Source organism: Schistocerca serialis, chromosome 7 (genome assembly GCF_023864345.2).
Source record: "Schistocerca serialis cubense isolate TAMUIC-IGC-003099 chromosome 7, iqSchSeri2.2, whole genome shotgun sequence".
In the NCBI taxonomy this organism is placed as follows: Eukaryota; Metazoa; Arthropoda; class Insecta; order Orthoptera; family Acrididae; genus Schistocerca; species Schistocerca serialis.
In genome coordinates, this window is record NC_064644.1 from 176,085,237 (window position 1) to 176,107,014 (window position 21,778).

Genomic DNA, 21,778 nt, shown 5'->3' on the forward strand with positions numbered 1-21,778 from the left:
GGCAAGATCTTCAGTTTTTTCTTGGTCAGCTGCCTGCTTATTCGCTTTTTCCTTTGCCTTCTGGCTTTCATCATGTAATCATGCTGCTCTCTAGTTCTGTATGATTTGTAATACAATAAGCTAAATCTTAATCAAAATGTGTTCGAGTACTTTCTTTCCATACGAGTTCATATATTTATGCTGATTACCAACGTATTATCAATTTCATTTTTCAGCTTTTGTGAGGGAGAAGCAACATGTTGATGTGGCAGCGATCCGCCAATGGCTTGATTTTACTAAAATTCTCACTGTCTATTTTTCGGTTATTGTACGACCTGGAGCTGCAGTCATTTGGAAAAGTACGAGAGTTGTAACTAATTACACAGGATAGAGCGATAACTAGGTAGCGATGTACAGTTTTAATTTTCAAAATTCCATTTGTCCACAGCTTTAGTTGCGCTGATCCAAACAAGAATCAAGGAAAATACATCGTGCATTCAATAACAAAAAAAATGGCTCTGAGCACTATGGGACATAACTTCTAAGGTCATCAGTCCCCTAGAACTTAGAACTACTTAGACCTAACTAACCTAAGGACATCACACACATCCATGCCCGAGACAGGATTCAAACCTGCGACCGTAGTGGTCGCGCGGTTCCAGACTGCATTTAATAACAACTTCGGCTATGTTTTAGTAAGCGGAGGTGGAAGCCAACTCATGAATTTGAATGACCAACTTTCTTCTCAAAGCCTGAAAATAATTTTTGACCCCCACCTATACACCGGAAAATGATCATTAAAGTAAGAGAAATCAGATCGCACGGAAATATTTAATTGTTCATTTTCCCCACGCGCTGTTCGATGAACCCTCTGAAAGGCACTTAATTGTGAACTGCAGAGTAATCATGCAGATGTATATTTAAACCACTCTCTTGGTACATCCACAGTGGTATATCGTTCGTAAAAACACGACAGTGCATGAAGTGATTCTGGCTGTTCATAGTTTCTGTTCCTAATGATTACACTGACGAGAACAAAGATGTAGGAATAGCTTGGATACTGTAATATTTCTGGCTCTTTGAGTCATCATTACTTTTTATCAATCTAAGCAACCTAAGTATTGCAGCAGGCAGCTGATGACATTGGGAAGTGTGATCGGTACATGCGGCCAAGGAACACAACACGTATCACTTGCACATGTACCATAGTTTGGTGGGTGCCTTTATGTGGTGAGATGGCAACGGCGGAGCGATTCTGTGCTCCGATTGGCTACTGGGCTGCATGCAGGTCGAAGCTAGTAACTTTATGACTTATAATTTGTAATTAAAACACCAAATAGGAATTTGTTTCACTATAAAACCTTCAGTATAAAAGGTTTCGTGCGAATGCACAAACAGTGCCCGAACTCTTACGGGAATCGGCAACGCGCCGCGAGCAATGAGTATAATGGGCGGGGGCACTACGAATGTAGTGCGGGACGATACGTTGAGACTGTGGGTTTCGCGGGAGGCGTGCCAGAGATAAATCCCTGCAGTCGCGCTATCCTCTGTGTCCTCGGTGGCTCAGATGGATAGAGCGTCTGCCATGTAAGCAGGAGATCCCGGGTTCGTGTCCCGGTCGGGGCACACCTTTTCATCTGTCCCCGTTGACGTATTTCAACGCCTGTAAGCAGCTAAGGGTGTTCATTTCATTGTAAATTCATTCTAACGAGCTGCTTGGTCTCCGATCTTCGTACTCCGAAAACGCAAGTTCGGTACTGCGAAGAATAGCGCGCCTGTGTCGTCTGCTAGCCGCTTTGTGTTCGTGGCGCTGTGCGCGCTGCAGTGCGCATGCGCGGATGTGCGGCCGCTTGCTTTTGATTGGCTTGCGCGACACGAACCGACAACAGCGCTTCGGTTCTCTAGACGCGAACATTATCGCTACCGAAATGCATACTGAATAAAGATCGAACTCTAATTCGAGTACTAGACCGTTCGGTGCTCTTGAGTACCGAAACGATCGGCACAACGGAGGAAAGGTACAGAATAGGCACCCTGGCAAAGAAACTGTGTGTAAATCGCTACCGAAAGAGGGTGGGAAGAAAAGACTCTTGCTGGTAGGTAACAGCCATTGGAAGGTTGTACGCCAGATGAGGACAAATGAGGAACAGGATACCAGGTCACAATTATTGTGAAATCAAGTCCTAGTCTTTGGCAGGTAACAGAGAAGGTAGGGAATTTGTGCAAAGGTTTTGACAAAGAGTATGTGATTATTGCACTAGTTTGAGTGAGGAATAACCTGGCAAGGACAGTAATTACAGTATTAAGGGTGATCTGGATGAAACAGGAGCAGCACAAATGTGAGTTTTGTGGATGTCTTACAGCACCATGACTATCCCTTGGTTAACACTACTGTTAGCCACGTGAACATTTAATTGAACAGGCTGCTGCTGATAGAAATGAAATGTTATATTAGTGCCGTGGCTGCTGTTGCAATTGGGAGATGGAGATATACTAGGCACCACACGCACCTGAAAAGAAGAGAAGATAGGTTGACTGACCTTCTCACAGAGAATTTACAGGGCCCACCATCACACAAACCAAGAGTCCTGTGGTTACAGGCATCAGAGAAGTACCCTTTTTGAGGTTAGATCAGGATTAAGGCACCCTGTTTTAAAGAAGTCAAAATAACAGAAGAGCCACACAAAATGCCTAAGAATGCACAATAAGGTTAGCTTATTTCATCAAAACATTAGAGGACTGAGTAATAAGAAACAAGAGCTTCTTGTCTGTTTCGAAAATTTAGAGGGCTCGTAAAAGATAGACATCTTCTATCTAGGCACCACATAACCATTAGGGTGTATGTATAAGTGACATATAAAAGATTACTTCAAGCATCTCATTCGTGCAGAACGAATGTGGGGAAAGAAGAAGTTGTTACATGTATATGATAGTACACAAGTCTACAAACGTTGACAAAAGGTAGATTTTGTAGTGATCAGCACATAACAGTGTGTGCCTCTGAATTAATATTGAAAAATAGTTCATTTATAATGTAACTGTGTAATGGTCCCCACAGGAAATTTTGAATTGTTTATGAGGAATTTAGATTCCTTGCCGTGGTATTTGTCAAACAGCAGCAAGCAGTTAATAGCCTGTAGTGATTTCAACACTGATTTTCTAAAGGAGTCTGTTAGGAAACATTATCTGAACACTTCATTTGGATTCTACAATTTCATCTCAGTAATTACCTTTACAACACCGGTTGAAAAAGACAGTAGCACCATAACTAATAATTTTTTCTTTGGTGAAGCTCAAAGAAATAAAGTAGCTGTTTACCCAGTAGAAAACGCTCTCTCTGATCAAGATGCACAGTTAGGGTAAATACAATAGCACATTATAGTACTGATCCTCCTCAGTGGAAATCGGTCAGAAGAATTAAAGCCTCCAGGAAAAACTTTTTCGTGAATAGTTCAAAAAATGGTTCAGATGGCTCTGAGCACTATGGGACTTAACTACTAAGGTCATCAGTCCTTTAGAACTTAGAACTACTTAAACCTAACTAACCTAAGAACATCACACACATCCATGCCCGAGGCAGGATTCGAACCTGCGACCGTAGCGGTCGCGCAGTTCCAGACTGTAGCGCCTAGAACCTCTCAGCCACCACGGCCGGCGTGAACAGTTAGCAAGAGATGAATTGCGATGAAATTTATAATGAACGAAATGCTGACATAATTTAATCTATTCCATGATAAAATAGTTGTCAACGTAACCTAATCAGAAAGGAACTGGGGTACTAACAATTGCTTCCCAACATATTTGCTCCTTAACGATATTTGTCATTAAATATATATCTTTTTTTTTTCAAAGCAACAGCTCAGTTCATGGAACTAATACTGGAGTTAAGAATAAGTTTCACAAATACTCGTATTTAAAGTTACTTGCTTTGGTTCGGAAAGTTGTCCACTATTCAGCAATACACATTTTCAATAACATGCCAGCAGCCATAAAAAGTTTAACTAATGATAAAATTCAGTTTGGTAAGAGTCTAAAGGATTTACTGTTGGCCAACTCTTTCTACTCTATTGATGAATTTCTTAGCAGAACCGATTGATGCGTGCACTGATGTATGAAATTTCAGTCACCACTTTTCTCCTCCGATTGCGAAAACATTCTCTTGGCACTCACCTACATTGGGATAAATGATCACAACAAAATACGAGAAACCAGGACTTGCAAAGAAAAATTTAAGTGCTCTTTTTTCCGCGTGCCATTCGAGAGTGGAACGGTAGAGAGACAGCTTGAAGGTGGTTCACTTTATTGTGAATAGCAGAGTAATCACGCTGATGTAGATGTATGTTATTAATAATATCACTTAATGTGTGAATACTGCGTACAATCTCACTTCTGCATAAATTTTGTGCAGTAATGCGTTCACTATAAATAAGTGCTGTAACATTTTATTTATTTTATTTTTATTTTATTTTTATTTTTATTTATTTTATTTTTGAATTTGATAATTCGTGGATATACTAGCCTAAGAACTATCAAATGCACTTAAGTATGTTGGACATTTAATATTTGGTGACAAGTTTTTTTTATCCTTTTAAATGTAGATATGCATCATTTTTTTTCTTTTCTTTATTTTCCGATTCCAGATCCACAAGGCCAATTTCATTTGGGATTTATGTAAGTTACATTATCATATCTGTTCTTAGCTTGTACATGTTTATTGTGTATTCTTGTTTTCTGGCATGGTTCACGTCCCAGAAGATCTCACTACGGATCAATTGGAAGGAAAAGTACATCTAATCTAATCGAATCTAATCCAAGAGAAGATGAAGACCCAAAAGAGCGGACCCCGCTCTACGTTGCGGTTCAAATACTGAGGAATGAGAATAAGAAGAAGAAGCAGCTAGAGTCACCTACGATGGGCAATAATATTTTAATGACAGGTACCACAGTATGCCATAGTCGATTGTGGAAGCGCATACGAGTACAGCATTCGACAATGCACTACTGGACAACAAATTTGGATCGTAGCCTGAGATGGACTAGACAGGTCACTGCTGCGAACAATGGTAAGTCGACAGGCGAAAAGAGAGTTCAGGGCGAACATTACGACAGCAGGCAATGTGAGCTCAAGTAAGTGCCGATGGGCAAAGGCAGAATCGCCTTAAATCGGCAACACACATAATTTACTCTGGAAATGGAAATGAGCGTTTGGCGTCATTGGCCGGGAGGCCCCTTACGGGACAGGTGCGGCCGCCTTGGTGCAGGTCTTATTACATTCGACGCCACATTGGGCGACCTGCACGCCGGATGGGGATGAAACTATGAAGACAACACAACACCCAGTCCCTGAGCGGAGAAAATCCCCGACCAAGGCGGGAATCGAACCCGGGGCCGAAGGACGGTAATCCGTCACACCGACCACTCACCTATCGGGGCGAACATAATTTACACTGATGAGCCTAAACATTATGACCACTGACCACCGCGAGACTGAATACCTTCTGGTGATGTTGCGGGAACGTGGCGCAGTAAGGAAAGAATGTAAGCGGAAGAGGGACAAATTGCCTGTCATCATAGTGAAGATACTGGCCGCAAATGCGGAAATCCACTTATATAAGCGGGTTTGACAAATGGCGCATTGTTGTGGTACTGCGACTAGAAACGAGAATCAGTGAAAAGGCGAAGCTGGTCGCCTGTTTGCGTACTACTGCCGTCAGCGCCTATAAAAAGTGATTGAATGGTGGTGAAGTAATGAGCAGGCCGCATGATACTGGATGTCCACGTCTCATCACAGGTCATAGAGGTCGGAGGATCCGCCACTGTGTAATCCAGGATAGGCAGCGATCTGTGGCACATCTGGCGACAGAGTACAGTGCTGGCGCATGCACAAATGTTTCGGAGAACACCGTTCCTGTGTTGACCCAACGACAACGTCAGTTACGGTTGCAATGGAGGCGGAACCACTGGGATTCGACCATCGGCCAATGGAAACGTGTCGCCTGTCGAATAAATCGCATTTCTTATTACACCAGGTCTATGATTGAGTCCTCATACCCCGTCATCCAGGCGAATGGCTGCTTGAAAAATGCACTGCGCCACATATTCGTGTGCACTATTTTTGACCTGATCCTCCATGCAGTCAGTAATTTCGACAATTTACTACTCATTTTGTTGGCTAAAATAATTCACAGGTATGCAAAAAATATTTTTTGAAAGTTGTTTGAAATTTGATAACTGACTTATGTACTTTTCAGCGCTGATTTCAAATATGCAATTCATTCATTTCTATCACGTCAGGTTCTCTCACAAAAAAGGGAGTATTTCAGGGTACAATAACAAAATTTAAGGAATTCATCACATTTTTTCCAACGTTATAAAAATTTTATTTATAAGTCATGTTGTAAACTACATTTCCAGTACACTTCCATTTCTCTTTAAGCTCATAAGTCCTTATAATAACGCTTTCGCTTTCTGTCGAAGCTTCTTTTATTGCTTTTCCGGCTGTGGACTCGTTGAGGACCATCTCTTTTTATCATCCAGCAGTAGTCCGCTATCAAGTTGACGTTCCATCTTCCTTGATATCTTCTTTCCATTTCTTTGATGTCTTGGTGGAATCTTTCACACTGCACTTCACTTACATCACCAAGGTTTGCAGGGAAGTAGTCAAGATATGAGAGGAGAAAATGAACTTTAATGCTCATGTTACAGCCCAACTTCTTAAAGTTGTCGAGCCTGCCTGCTACGATTGTCTTGCAGTTTGGATCTCTTGTTTCCAAGGAAACTGGTAACAATTAATTTAAAAGATGTCCTGCTGCCTTTACTTTTGTTTCCATTTTGTCCACAAAGTTGGGATCAGTCATTAGGTTTCTAATGTCTGGTCCGACAAAAATTCCTTCGTTTAGCTTTGCCTCGGATAAACCAAAAAACTGTCCACAAAGATATCTGAAACACTCCTCTTCTTTTGGCAATGCCTTAACAAATTGTTTCATCAGCCCCAATTTAATGTGAAGTGGTGGAAGTAACACCTTTTTGGCATCCACAAGGCTTTTCCTCTCAACATTTTAACCCCTACATGTAAGGTTTTCCTAATCGCCAAGCTTTCTTTATGTAGTGTTGCTTTCTGTCTCTAGTAGCCCATTCACATAGAAGGCAAGGGAACTTTATATAGCCACTTTGTTGACCAAGCAGCATTGAAATCACTTTTAAATCACCACATAGTGTCCATTAGATGGTCTGAATAGCAGAATTTGCTTAAAACCAGTTCAAAGTTTTCGTAACGTTCTTTTAAGTGGACCGTATGTCCAACTGGTATAGAAGCATACTTATTGCAGTTAGCACACTGGACTCGCATTCGGGAGGACGACGGTTCAATCCCGTCTCCAGCCATCCTGATTTAGGTTTTCCGTGATTTCCCTAAATCGTTTCAGGCAAATGCCGGGATGGTTCCTTTGAAAGGGCACGGCCGATTTCCTTCCCAATCCTTCCCTAACCCGAGCTTGCGCTCCGTGTCTAATGACCTCGTTGTCGACGGGACGTTAAACACTAACCACCACCACCATACATATTGCCATTGTGTAGAAGTACTGCTTTAAGGCTTCTTTTTGAAGAATCAATAAAAAGTCTCCACTCATCAGGAGCATATTATCTTTTGAAACGTGCCATAAGTCGTAGCAATCTCTGTCTTCTTCACTATCACCTTGCTGAGCCAATGGCTCGTGATCATCTGTATCATCCAAAGAATCTGGAGGAAAGGGTATTGGTACTTCAGGTCCATGAGGAACAGGGCGAATGGCTGATTGAATGTTAGGGTATGAAATATCCTTTACGTTTTTCAAACTGAAACCTCGTACGTTGCAAGAACCAAAATAGCAATTCTTCCAATCCATCTGTGTCATGAATCAGCAAAACAGTGTTCAATAGTATTAGTCGAAAACATTCTATGGTTGCAATTTTAGGTTTCTATTTATCAACTACGCGTTTCACCTTATTGAGGCATCTTCAGGCCTGAAGACGCCTAAATAATGTGAAATGAGTAGTTGATAAAAAAACAAAATTGTAAATAAGACTGTTTTCAAATAATACTAACAAAAACAGGAGTCATCACTATGAGTTTTGGGCTCCCTCCAAACAACTGGTATTCCAGGATTGCGATTTCGTTGAAATCATTGCCTCAGTTCTTCAACACACACTGAGCAAACTATGTGTAGGGCCTAAGGCTTATCTTCATCGCCTAACTTTATACCAAAATAGGCGAAATATACTTTTTTAACAAAATCGGAAAAGTTTCTTTGTCGCTTTTTAACGGTATAGTTACCACAAATGTAGCAGAAGCAATCTGGCGAGTTTAAACATCTTCTGGTAGCCATTGTCCATAAAACAAGTTAAGAACACAAGAAAAAAGTCATTACTTTAAACCACTAGCAACAACAACACGTGAACAGCACAGAGTGAAGAGGTACTGCGAACTGAAGGTCAATATCAGAAGCTCAATGCTTGGTGATGGCGGGGGAAGGGGCAGCGCGACAGACAGGCACTGACATGAAAATACTGCTGGTTTCTCCTAATTACTCCTTATTTTACGTGTATCTAGTACAGAAACGGCTAAATAACAGTTTATGGAGATCCTGAAAATCAAAATTAAAACTCACTAGAATGCAGAAATATCGGAAAAAGCTAAAACTAGACAAGCAGTTTGTGAAATAACTGTACGCGATGGAATTCTTTCACTATTTTTCCCAAAATCAGCGTTGAAAACGCTATAAAAATTTTTTATCTCGCAGACCTTTGTTATTTTGCTGCTTCAGATCATTATTTATTACTTGATATGAGCAAACAATTGATCGAGTCCCACAGTTACTGGTACATGGCTAAGTGTTGGTGTGGTAACCTCACACACATTACGGCACCGCTTTAACGACTCTGAACCTTGCTACAATTGGTGCACACCCAAAAATAACTAACTGAATATCTCATTGTTATGACCAGAGAGGTTTAACCGCGCGTTGCTGCTGCTTACGCAGGCTATATTTCGCTTACTGTCGGCAGAGAGGCAACAATGGTGACATCACACTTCTAATAACGACACCTTAAAATCTTACTTTTCTGTACTACCACACAAAAAAGTCCAAATAAACTCAATTGTAGTCTGTACATTTTTGAGTTTGTAATTTTGTTACCTTCACGCCTTGAACTTGGTGGTTGACAAAGACGGAAGCTCGCGCTCTTATGACACCCACACTGAAGCTAATTACTGTAACAACAATTAACTGACAACTCTTCTAAAAAAAATTGATAAATCATGTTTTGAATGGCTACAGCAATGGTAGTCCATCTTATATATTAATGAAGTTTACTAAAAGTTTATCATTTGTACCAACTATTGACTTTTGCGATTCCGTGAAGGATTCAAATGTGCTGATACAAGTATGAACGATATGTATGAGGGGTGTCGAGTGTTACAAATTTATATAGTTACTTACATGTTCCACAGATTATTTGAAAGAGTCTTTAATCGAAATGCCGTTGAGCGAGCCTTTTTACAGGATATCTCTGTACGATTTGTGGAAACATTAATGAACACATTTTTTCTGTCTTGCTCACACAGTTTAACTTGAAACCAATTTTTTTATTTCTTCTACAGGCTACCTATTTTTAAATAGAAATTCGTGTACAGAAGAGGAGTCGTCCAAAATTTAAAATTTGCTGTGATACCTGCAAGACATTTTATGTCATTGAGCAAAAGATCAAAGATTTCCATTCTGAGCCACTGACAGCTTTAATAATTGGTCATGAAAGACATTTTTTCCTCTAGTGTTATTGGTATGGACCTTACTGTTCTTGTCGAATTGTAACGGACTGTTTATGACGAATTTCACCAGCGAATGCATGTATTACGATGGCACCCTTAAAATGCCTAGCTCCTTGAACAGGTAGCTACATGACGCCCGTAGGTTACCACCACGTATTATTCTTATTGTTTGATTTTCAGCAATTAATACTTTATTGCGGTGAGTTACCCCCCGAAAATTATTCCATAAGAAGTTATTGATTTCAAATACGCAAAATGGGTCAGAGCTTAATTCGTCTGTTTCCAAGATTAACAATTATACGAGTAGCAAGGGTAGGTGACTTTTGAGTATTTGAGAAGTTCAGCTCAGGTTTTCATCAGTATGTACATCTAAAAATTGGGAGCATTCTACCCTACTTACTGATTCCCATTCATGTGCTACATCAGTTGTTGATATGGCTCTATCTGTAGTACAGAACTGAATGTAGTGCATCTATTCAAAACTTAGGAAAAGTCCATTTTCTGAGAATTAGTTAATAATTCTTTCGAAAACATCATTTACAATATCTTCTGCTGCTTTCTTTCAAATTGGATTTATAATAACGCTAGTATCAAAATTTTAGGATGGTGTTTAATAATATTGTGAGGAAGGGAGGACAGGAGAAGGTAGGGGACAGTAAGAGAGGAAAGGAGAAGTATGACGAGGGGGAACGTCACGGGAGGGGTAAGTGGGGGTGGAGGTTGGAGTGGGGGGCAGGGGGGAGTGGAGACGAGGGAATGGATGGGAGAGGAGGGGGTTGATGGTACCAGCATATTCACGACAATATTTACAAACGTCTTACACCTAGAAAGACTTTTGAGAATCAACAGTACTGCCCTTTGTTGACATATTGCACCATCGAATACTATCTTGAATGTGACTGCATTTGAAGACCCGCTGAGTGCCACGTTGGTCCTTGTCTGTTGGCAGCTCCTTGACGGCAACGCCCCTACAGACGACCTCCTGGCTGCGCAGAGGCAGGTGCTGGCGACCACACCGGGCCACGCTCTGCGCTGGGCGGCATGCGTGCCCCCGTCCTGTGACCCAGCAGACGTGGTGGTCCTGCTGCAGAAGCGGGTGGCCAGCCTGCTGCCCGGTGTCCAGGCAGACGCTGTAGCAGTGGACGTGCAGCAAAGCCTCTGTAGTGTCAACGAGACGTTGCCACTGGAGCCTAAGGACTGGGCCTTTCTGTAAGTTCTCTGTCCCACACAGCCACCTCAAATCTCCTCAAAGCACTTGTTTTACCTTGAAGCTACACTGCATATTTAAGAATACAAAGTTTTCGAGGACTTATGGCAACTTCGCTCCCTCAAGCTAAGTCGTAAGCCATACTGTGGAATAAATACCCTGTAGCCTGTGACTTACACATTGTCCAGTCACATTAATGTCACCACCTGTCAGAAGTCTTAATAACCTTTTTTTGTAACATAGACTGCTGCGAAACGTGCAGGAAGAAGTCACTGATGTTCTGAATGGAACCGACAGGGATGTGGAGGCATGCCGACTCCGTTGCTGTGGCCAGCTGCACTAGGTTTCTCGGTTGAAGATCCATGGCGCGAACAGCTCGATCGAGGTGGTCCTACACATTCTTGATTGGCTTTAAATCCGGGGAGTCTGGTGGCCCAAGGAGTATGGTAAACTCATCCTGCTACTCTTTGAACCACTCACGTACAGCGCGAGTTGTGTGACAGGTTGTGTCGCCCTGCTGGTAGATACCATCGTGCCGGGGAAAAAACAGAGTGCATGACAACGTCGTCCCCAAGGATAGACGCATACTTGTGTTCGTCCAATGACGAAATCACTCAGGAAATACCACGAATACTTTCCCCAGTCCATACATTAACCTGGACCTTCCGACAGTTGTAGCATGTTTTCTGCTTTCGGACGTTTCATGCTGTACACGCTAATGTTCATTTGTCCGATGCAGCACGAAACGTTATTCATCTGTAAAGACCACCTGTCGCCACTCAGTGGACGTCCACTTGCGCCACTGGCGTGCAAATTCCAGACGTCGTTGCCGATGAACAGCAGTCACCATGGGTGCATGACCCAGAACCTGCTGAAGAGGCCCATACGCAGCAACGTTCGCTGAACGGTCGCTGAGTAGACGCTGTTGATAGCCCCTTGGTTGATTTGGGCTCAGTTTCTCAACACTTAGAGCCCTACTTTCCAGTACATATCTCCGCAGCCGACATTCACAAAAATGGTTCAAATGGCTCTGAGCACTATGGGACTTAACATCTGTGGTCATCAGTCCCCTAGAACTTAGAACTAGTTAAACCTAACTAACCTAAGAACATCACAAACATCCATGCCCGAGGCAGGATTCGAACCTGCGACCGTAGCGGTCTCGCGGTTCCAGACTGCAGCGCCTTTAACCGCACGGCCACTTCGCCCGGCTACTACTTTTCCTTCTCTTTCTTTTCATACTATCAAATTCCTATCCCACACAAAATTTGATGTTCGTCTCCCGTAACTATCTGAATAATGTCTTTTATGTGATCGTACTTTTCTTCAATCTCTTGCTGGTTGGCATATAAACTTGTACTACTGTAGTGAGTGTAGGGTTTGTATCTGTCTTGGCTGCGATTGTGCGTTGATTATGCTGGTCATAGTAGCTTACCTACATTCCTATTCATTATTAAACCTACTCCTACATTTCCTCTACTTTTTGTGCTTATAGACCTGTATTTATCCGGCCAGTAGTCCTGTTCCTGCTGCCACCGAACTTCATTACTTCCCACTAAATCTATCTTCAACCCATCTATTCACCTTGTTTAAATTTTCTAATTTACCTACCCGATTAAGGTATCTAAGATTCCAAATTCCGATCCATAGAATGCGACTTCTGTTTCTCCTGATGACAACATCCTCCTGGCTAGTCCTTTCCTGGAGATACGAATGGCGAACTATTTCACCTCTGGCATATTTTACCCAGGAGTATGCCATCCTCATTTAACCATACAGTAGAGCTGCATGCCGTTGGAAAAAATTAAGGCTGTAATTTCTCCTTGTTTTGAACTGTTTGCAATACCAGCACAGCAAAGCCGTTTTGGTTGATCAGTCAATCATGCAGACTGTTGCCTCTGAAACTACTGAAAAGGCTGCTGCCTCTGCTCACGAACCAAACCTTTGTCTGGCCCTTCAACAGATTCCCGCCCGATGTTACTGCACCTATGGTACGGCTTGAAATGATAATTAAATCAAGACTCTAAGCTGTCGACAAGCGTCCATATACATCAAAGGGGACAGTTGAAAATGTGTGTTCGAAATAACAGATACTATCTTCATATAGTTAAGGCTAACCGACAATTGACCTTCTTCTATGCTGTACGCACAGGCATTGCCCGAACTCTCACGGGACTCGGTAAAATTGTCTGCTGCGATTAATGAGTGTAATGGGTAGGGGCACTACGAATGTACTGCGTGGACATTAAGTTGGAAATGCGGGTCTCACGGGGAGCGTGCAAGGGGTAAATCCCTGCAGTCGGGCTATCTTCTGTGCCCTCGGTGGCTCAGATGGATCGAGCGTCTGCCATGTAAGCAGGAGATCCCACGTTCGAGTCCCGGTTCAGGCACACCTTTTCAACTGTCCCCGTTGATGTATATCAACCCCTGTCGACAACTTAGGGTCTTGATTTAATTATCATTTCATTCTAAGACAGCTGGATGGTCACCGATGGTATCTGTTCTTTCGGATGTGCGAAAAAACAGATACCATCTTCATATACGGTACGGCTATCTGTATCGCTGAGACACGAAGGCCACCCCAGCAATGGTAACGTCCGTGGTTCATGGGGAGGGCGCAGGGGGGAGACCGAACTTTGTACAAACTGTAAATAACCTTTCCCTCCTCCTATATTGTGCTCGTTACATTCAGAATTCCAAAGAGTGTATTTCAGTCAACATTGTCAAAAATTATCCCCAAGTCTACAAATGCTTGAGCTTGCCTTTCCTTAGCGATTTTACGCATACTGTCAATTTCATTTTTTAGAAGTCTGCATTCACGTTCACCTGCTTCAGTTTCTGCATTTTTATTTCTTCACATTTGTCAGTAAAATTCGATATCTTCTCTTATATCCAAGGATTTCTACTAGGCCATGCCTTTTTACCTACTTGATCCTCTGCTGCCTTCACTTTGCCGAAACTACTCATTCGTTTTCTATTGCATTCCCTTCCACTGGTATTAGCACATTGTAAGGAGTATTCTATTCCGTTTTCATGTATAACATAATGATTTTCGTTGGTACATACACTGTTTGTGGATTCTGATGTTCTTTATCATGGGATCACATGAGGAACGTGACAGATACGGCGCCTTTCTGCAGTGGCTCCTTACGTTATCTGGGTAAAACAGCATTTTCTATTAGCAGATGTTGCCCATATGCTAGTTTTAAGATGATTAAGCATTTATCATACACAACCTATGAAAAATCAATATACAGCATGAGGCAGCTAATAAGGGCCACCCAAATATGTACAGAATGAATAAATGTATCGAGGTACGGTTTTCGCCAAGATATTGCTGAAAATATGGAAATTTCACGGCATTTGCAAGTAAGTTTTGCCTTTTATAGTCGCCGAATTACGATACCGACTTCGTTCTCTTTTCGCTAATGGAGCTATATAATTTTTTCTGTGACATTTGAAAGAAGCTTCTAACAAGGGAACCTCCCCATCGCACCCCCCTCAGATTTAGTTATAAGTTGGCACAGCGGATAGGCCTTGAAAAACTGAACACAGATCAATCGAGAAAACAGGAAGAAGTTATGTGGAACTATGAAAAAAAATAAGCAAAATATACAAACTGAGTAGTCCATCCGCAGATAAGCAACATCAAGGATAATCTGAATTTAGGAGCGTCGTGGTTTCGCGGTTAGCGTGAGCAGCTGCGGAGCAAGAGGTCCTTGGTTCAAGTCTTCCTTCGAGCGTAAAATTTTATTTTTTATTTTCAGACAATTATCAAAGTTCAGGCACTCACACATAATAAACTTCGCTATCCAAAATTCTAGGACATGTTCAGATTTGCTTGGACATATGCAGGATTTGACGGTCTACACACGGAAAAATTTGAAAACGTTAAAAACATATGTTTTGACAGAGCACAGGGAAAAGTGTGCGACTGTGAAACTGTTGGATTCATTTGTTGCAGTTTATGTGACTAACTCTTATGTTTTCATCACTTTTTTGGGAGTAATTCTCACATCCACAAGAAAACCTAAATCGGGCAATGCAGAAGAATCTTTTTACTCATTCGCCAAGTGTACAAGTTAGGTGGTTCGACAACATATTCCTGTCATGTGACGCACATGTCCTCACCAGTGTCGTATAGAATATATCAGACGTGTTTTCCTGTGGAGGAATCGGTTGACCTATGACCTTGCGATCAAATGTTTTCTGTTCCCATTGGAGAGGCACGTCCTTTCGTCTACTAATCGCACGGTTTTGCGGTGCGGTCGCAAAACACAGATACTAAACTTATTACAGTGAACAGAGACGTCAATGAACGAATGGACGGATCATAACTTTGCGAAAATAAAGAAAGTAAACTTTTCACTTGAGGGGAGACTTGAACCAAGGACATCTCGTTCCGCAGCTGCTCACGCTAACCACGGGACCACGGCGCTCCTGAGATCAGATTATCTTCGCATGGACTATTCAGTTTGTATATTTTGCTTATTTTTTCATAGTTCCACACAACTTCTTCCTGTTTTCTCGATTGATCTGTGTTCAGTTTTTCAAGGCCTATCCACTGTGCCAACTTATAACTAAATCTGAGGGGGGTGCGATGGGGAGGTTCCCTTGTAAGAGAACTTCAACGGCATAATACGTTTGAGACTGGATCAAATAGTATAAAGATGACAGCGAAGCAAACCACTATTCCGTTGTCCACTGTCTGGACAAGCTATTCCACAAACGCCTGGCCGTACCAAGTGCTACACGCTATAAAGTGATTCAGAAGAAACAACACTGCACGTTGAATTTTATCTGGAGTTAACGGCAGCACAGGCCCGTGCTATAACACATGTCATGCCTTCGGGATTCATCGGTGTTTCCTAGTAGACCTCTTGATTTAATTTTCTCACAGACTTTTTGAGCGTCCAGAACATTTTGCGATTCCTGAACGCTCGTTTCAGTGCTCTTTAAATGTTGTCTTAAGAGTGTCTCTCATTATATGTGCGGAATGGAAGGGACATCCGTCATGTTGGTACCACACTGACTGCGTTGTGTGTACTGGGACGTCTTCCAATAACTGTGGTAGCAGCATATCTTAAGAATTTGAGATACATGAATATATATATATTATTCCCATCAATCAACAGGAACCCACGATGCGGGTCTTCAAAAACACACATCGAACTTTGATAGACAAAGAGCGTTGCTTTTATCCACTTCTTTGAGAAAGATTGGATTTTCAACTGATAATTGGTGCAGATTGTGAAGCTTGACTTTCCCACGGTGTATAAACGATGCAGCTTTGTGAAACAAAATTTTGTATGGATACGCCACATCTACATCTACATCTACATCTACGTCCATACTCCGCAAGCCACCTGACTGCTCGTAAAGTTGTTGGAAATCACTGCCACGAAAGTGCAGATGCAGCGAAATGTGAAGACGATGGAGTGGGATGAAGCTAGCGTTTGCAGAAAACTCATTTGGTTGATCCTCTCATACTTCCGAGGTATCCTTAGTGATATTTCCGATGTGTTTTACTGCTGCTAAAATGTATATTTCATTTTTTTATCAGTTACTCTTCTTTTTCTTTGGAGTAATTTATTCCTTACACTTCCAGTTTCTATAGCTTTTTTTTGCTATTCGCATAGACAATTCGTGAGCGTTAGGCATGATCTGGGTACTCTTCAGCATACAACTACACAGCTGCTCCAATTCTTTGGCGACATTCGCCATAAACAATATTCACTTGTTCGACCGTTGCACACATTGTGAATGCCACAATAGCTTTGCGAGCAAGGTATCCGATTACTATAACACCAGAAGAAAGACTGATGAGTTTCAAGAGCACATGTAAACATAAGAACCATATCTGAATGACGCATTTGTTTACCTTTGGTAGAATAGGGCAGATGGTTGTGGAACCTTTTCTGGTGACAGTGGGGCAATGTTTTGCGGTCAGTAAAGTTCTCTTAGAAGCTTCGGTCAAATGCCACAGAAAAAGCATGTAATTCTATTAGAAAAAAGTGTGTCGTAATTCAGCGACCATAAACGGTTAAAATTACTTGCAATCATCAAGATATTCGCTACATTGCTCATTAAAACTCTGCGAAAGCCCAACACGGATGTATTTATTCAATCTGGATGTATTTTGGGTGGGCTGTCTTAGCTGTCTTACCCTGTATATAATAAACCAACTGTAAGTAAGTATGTCTTGAATTTTTTCCTGAACCCCTGGATTGATTTCAACCAAATTTGGCATACAAACAGCAAACTCCACAAGCATCAGCACTGAGGGGATCACAATATCCCAATGCCAATAGGAGTGTATATAACAGAAAAAATACCTATTTGAGCTCCTGCCACATAGATCACTCTTCAAAGCAGTCATGGTTTGTGTGGGTAGTATCAGCCTGCTTTATCAACCTGCTTTGCAGGGCAGCCTACATTTCAGGGGCAGGAAGAGATTTTTTTTTTCCAGCCTCTGATATGTAGGTTGCCCTGCATGACAGTCATTTTATGTTGGGATAGGAAGGCCTGCTTTTCTGGGGCTACACATCTAAATAAATATGGATGGGGGAAGGTTATGACACATAGAGTAGGGGTTGGAGAGATGGGGGATACTAGGAGATAGAGAGAGAAGGTCAGAGGAGGTGGGCAGAGAAAGTCTGGAGGAAGACAAGATCGGAAGAGAGATGGGGGTTGTGGAGATGGACAGAGTGATAGGTGAAGAGGGGTGGGCATCGAGAAGGGGGGAAGAGATGGTCAGAGAGAATTGAGGAAGAGTGAGATGCAGGAGTTAGGTGGAGGCTACAAAGGGTAGTGGGAAGGTAGACAAGAAATAGAGGTAAGAAAATATGGAATGTGATTGGGGGAGGAAGATATTCACTGAGGCAGAGGGAAAAGGGATAAAGGCGATTAACAAATGGTTCAAATGGCTCTGAGCACTATGGGACTCAACATCTTAGGTCATCAGTCCCCTAGAACTTAGAACTACTTAAATCTAACTAACCTAAGGACATCACACAACACCCAGCCATCACGAGGCAGAGAAAATCCCTGACCCCGCCGGGAATCGAACCCGGGAACCCGGGCGTGGGAAGCGAGAATGCTACCACACGACCACAAGATGCGGGCACGATTAACAAAGTGAGGGGAAGGGAGGAGATTGAGAGACAAACAGTATTGGGGGGAGGAGATGGACAAATTGAAGTGGGAGAGGATGAGGTGGACAGAGGCAGGGAGTGAAGAGATGAAGACAAAGAGGGCTGAGGAGGAGATTTGTGAAATATATGTGATTAAAGTGTACACAGGCGAAGCTGTAAGCAAGAGGCTAGTGTTACATATATCAGAGCCTTGGTCTGGGGATGGCCTTATAGAACAAGATTGGAAACAAGAATAAGAAACAAAAATCTATTGCCATCTGAACTGCCTTTTATTAAAATCTTAACATATGCCCTGTCATTCTGCCCCATCTTATGTTTTCCATATATTCCTTTCCTCCCTGATTATGTGAGACCGCCCTTCCTTCTTTTGTTAATTTCCAGAACCTTCTGTAATATCACATCTGAAACAATCTGAGCCTTCCCTTTTCCAGTTTTCCTACCAGCCATGGTTCATGTCCATACAATGCTGAACTCCAAACCTACATTCTCAGTAATTTCTTTCAGTGAGGAATGATCTCCATTCCAGAGCTAGTCTGCATCTAATTTCCATTTTACTTCATAGCTAGTCTGCATCTAATTTCCATTTTGCTTCATAAATCCTGCATTATTTTGCTTCCTAGGTAGATAAACGCCTTCACGTTGTCTGCTGCATAGATCCCAATTTTGACATTAACAGTCGCTACTCTCACTTCTGCTTGAATAGCAAAAGCGAAAGGCTGCGTCCCTAACTTACTCCCTTTTCTATCTTGATCTTCTATTGTTATTGTTTCAATCTGCAAGACGTAAGGGGTAGAGAACATTCCTTAGAAATTTCTAAAATTATATGAGGAATTGAAGTTTATATTCTTCCTTTATGGCAGTTGTCTCCGCAACATACTCCAGTTTTTGTTTCTTGACTTCAGTGTCATTCATTTCCAGTTTTGTTACCTAAGCACATAGTACATTAACTGTACTTAAGGGAGATATTTCCTTAATATCGAGTGGTTTAGGTTGTTCGACACATTCGTTCTTTTCCTTATCACTTTTGACATAACATTGTTTGTGAGAACCAGACCCGACTGGGCAATATCTATATTTGATGGTATTGTGGAGATTAATGTCCTAGATTGTGAAAAACATGTTTCTCTTGCTTTAATGTAAAACTCCTGTATAAAACTTATATCAACATTGTTGGATTCAATAGTAAGAATCTCCACATAGTTCATAGGTAGTCAATTAAAATTCTTTGCAGACAGAACACAACTTGTAAACTTTCCTCGCTCTTGAGAGTGTGGCAGACTTACTTGCACACCAGTCAATTTACCTACAGGTGGTAGTGCGCATTAAGTAAATGCTAGAGTGTAGCGCTGTACTTGAGCGCGGTTTTGGGTGGATTGGTACAGTGCACTAGTGCTATGGTGCTGTACCTGAACGCTATTTAACATGGAGTGGTATAACGGTATAGTATACTAACCGGCTAGAAGACTGTAGCACCTTATGTGAACATGGTTTTACATGGTGTGGAGTGGCACAGCGCACTAGCCAGACCATAGTTCTGTACACTGATGAGGTTATTGGTGGGGTTGTACAGGGCATTAGATGGATAATATACCCGCTCTAGCCAGACGCAGTATGTGACTATGCAGCCTCAGGCAGGGTGACGCTCCTGAGGGGCAGTCCCCCCACTCCTTCCGTCCCTCCCTCCCTCACTGCAGCAATCATGGTGTGATTGTGTGTGTGTGTGTGTGTGTGTGTGTGTGTGTGCGTGTGTGTGTGTGTGGCTGAGTGGGTGGGTGGGTGTGGATATGTATGTCCTGTCAGTTGTTTGTGGTGAAAATCGGTCGGGGGAAGTTGATCCATCATCCCATTCACTTGCGTTCAGGACCTGTAGGATCTCCGAAGCCATCATTTGCAAGCCAGCTAGTCAGTGGAGTCGGTTGTGACTTTGTTCCAAAGAACAGCTCATCCTCTGGTGTCCCCTAAGCGCCCCCTGCTGTCCTACCTACGACAACAGAATAGGACATCAGTGGGGCCGATGCAGAGTCCTAGAATTCGCACTAGTGTCCTCTTCCCCACACTCGCCAGTGGCAGAGTCTTCTTCCCTACCAGTACCAGTGGATCAGTTGTTACTCCAGCCTACTTAATCTTCTTCCCCCCCCCCTTCTACCAATGGAGCAAGCAGCGTTGGCACTGCAGAGGGCGTGTGCCAAACATGGCATGAATAGAGCCTCTGACCCATGCATTTACCTTGACCTACCAGAGGCAACAGATCTTGTGTGGCGTTCCTAATGCTCATATCAATCCCTGTAGAGTGAACATTTGCCTCGCACTGTGCTTTGTTTCCCTGTGCTCAGTTGTCAGTCGGTAATGCTGGTATTGTGTAGTGTTTTCCTCCATGTTCATTCTCTATGTAGTGCTCAGACTCTCTGCTCCAGATGGATTGATTTGCACATCGAGATTAGTTTCCCTCTTCCAGATTTCAGCTTCACAGCTTTTAGCCAAGCCACCATCAGCTAATGTAGCCACATTCACGCCACCAGTGACAGTTCATGGCATTGTCATAGGTTGTACAGATATTAAAATAATGTTTCTACATTCTGAAATATATATTAAATACTACTGGTTATTTTGCAATCTCATGTTATAACATTCATTCCAAATTTCATAGCAACGATCGGATTTATTAACTTTGTTCGTCACATCTGGAGCTGCACCTAAAACTAGTGTACTTATACTCCTTGGCGCTGCAGCCCTATGCCAGTCAAATTACTATTTTACATACATTCAAATATCTAAATATGTCTAAACAGATAAAGGATTTCCTGAGATCAATGGATGGGATTGTCCCACTCCTCAACAGCGATTCGGCGTAGATCCCTCAGAGTGGTTGATGGGTCCCGTCGTCCATAAACAGCTCTTTTCAATCCATCCCAGGCATGTTCGATATAGTTCATGTCTAGAGAACATGCTGGCCATTCTAATCGAGCGATGTCGTCATCCTGAAGGAAGCCATTCACAAGACGTGCACGATGGGGGCGCAAATTGTCGTCCATGAAGACGAATGCCTCGCCAATATGCTGCAGATATGGTTGTACTGTTGGTGGGAGGATGGCATTCACGTATGGTACAACCATTACGGCGCCTTCCATGACCACCAGCGGCGTACGTCGGCCCCACATAATGCCGCCCCAAAACAGCAGGGTACCTCCACCTTGCTGCACTCGCTGGACAGTGTGCATAAGTCGTTCAGCCTGACCGGGTTGCCTCCAAACACGTCTCCAACGATTGTCTGGTTGACGGCAATGCAATACTCATCGGTGAAGAGAACGTGATGCCAATCCTGAGTGGTCCATTGGGCGTGTTGTTGGGCCCATCTGTACCGCGCTGCATGGTGTCGTGGTTGCAAAGATGGACCACGTCATGGACGTCGAGAGTAAAGTTGCGCATCATGCAACCTATTGCACACAGATTGAGTCGTAACGCGACGTCCTGTGGCTGCACGAAAAGCATTATTCAACATGGTGGCGTTGCTGTCAGGGTTCCTACGAGCCATAATACGTAGATAGCAGTCATCCACTGCAGTAGTAGCCCCTGGGCGGCCTGAGCAAGGCATGTCATCGACAGTTCCTGTCTCTCTGTATCTCCTCCATGTCC

At 42.6% G+C, this 21,778-nt stretch overlaps 1 protein-coding gene across 1 annotated transcript in view; it reads left to right on the forward strand.

Moving 5' to 3' along the window:
- The window catches only part of LOC126412212 (nose resistant to fluoxetine protein 6-like), a 552,579-nt gene that overhangs the window by 408,637 nt on the left and 122,164 nt on the right, over positions 1 to 21,778 (forward strand). The window lies entirely within an intron of this gene.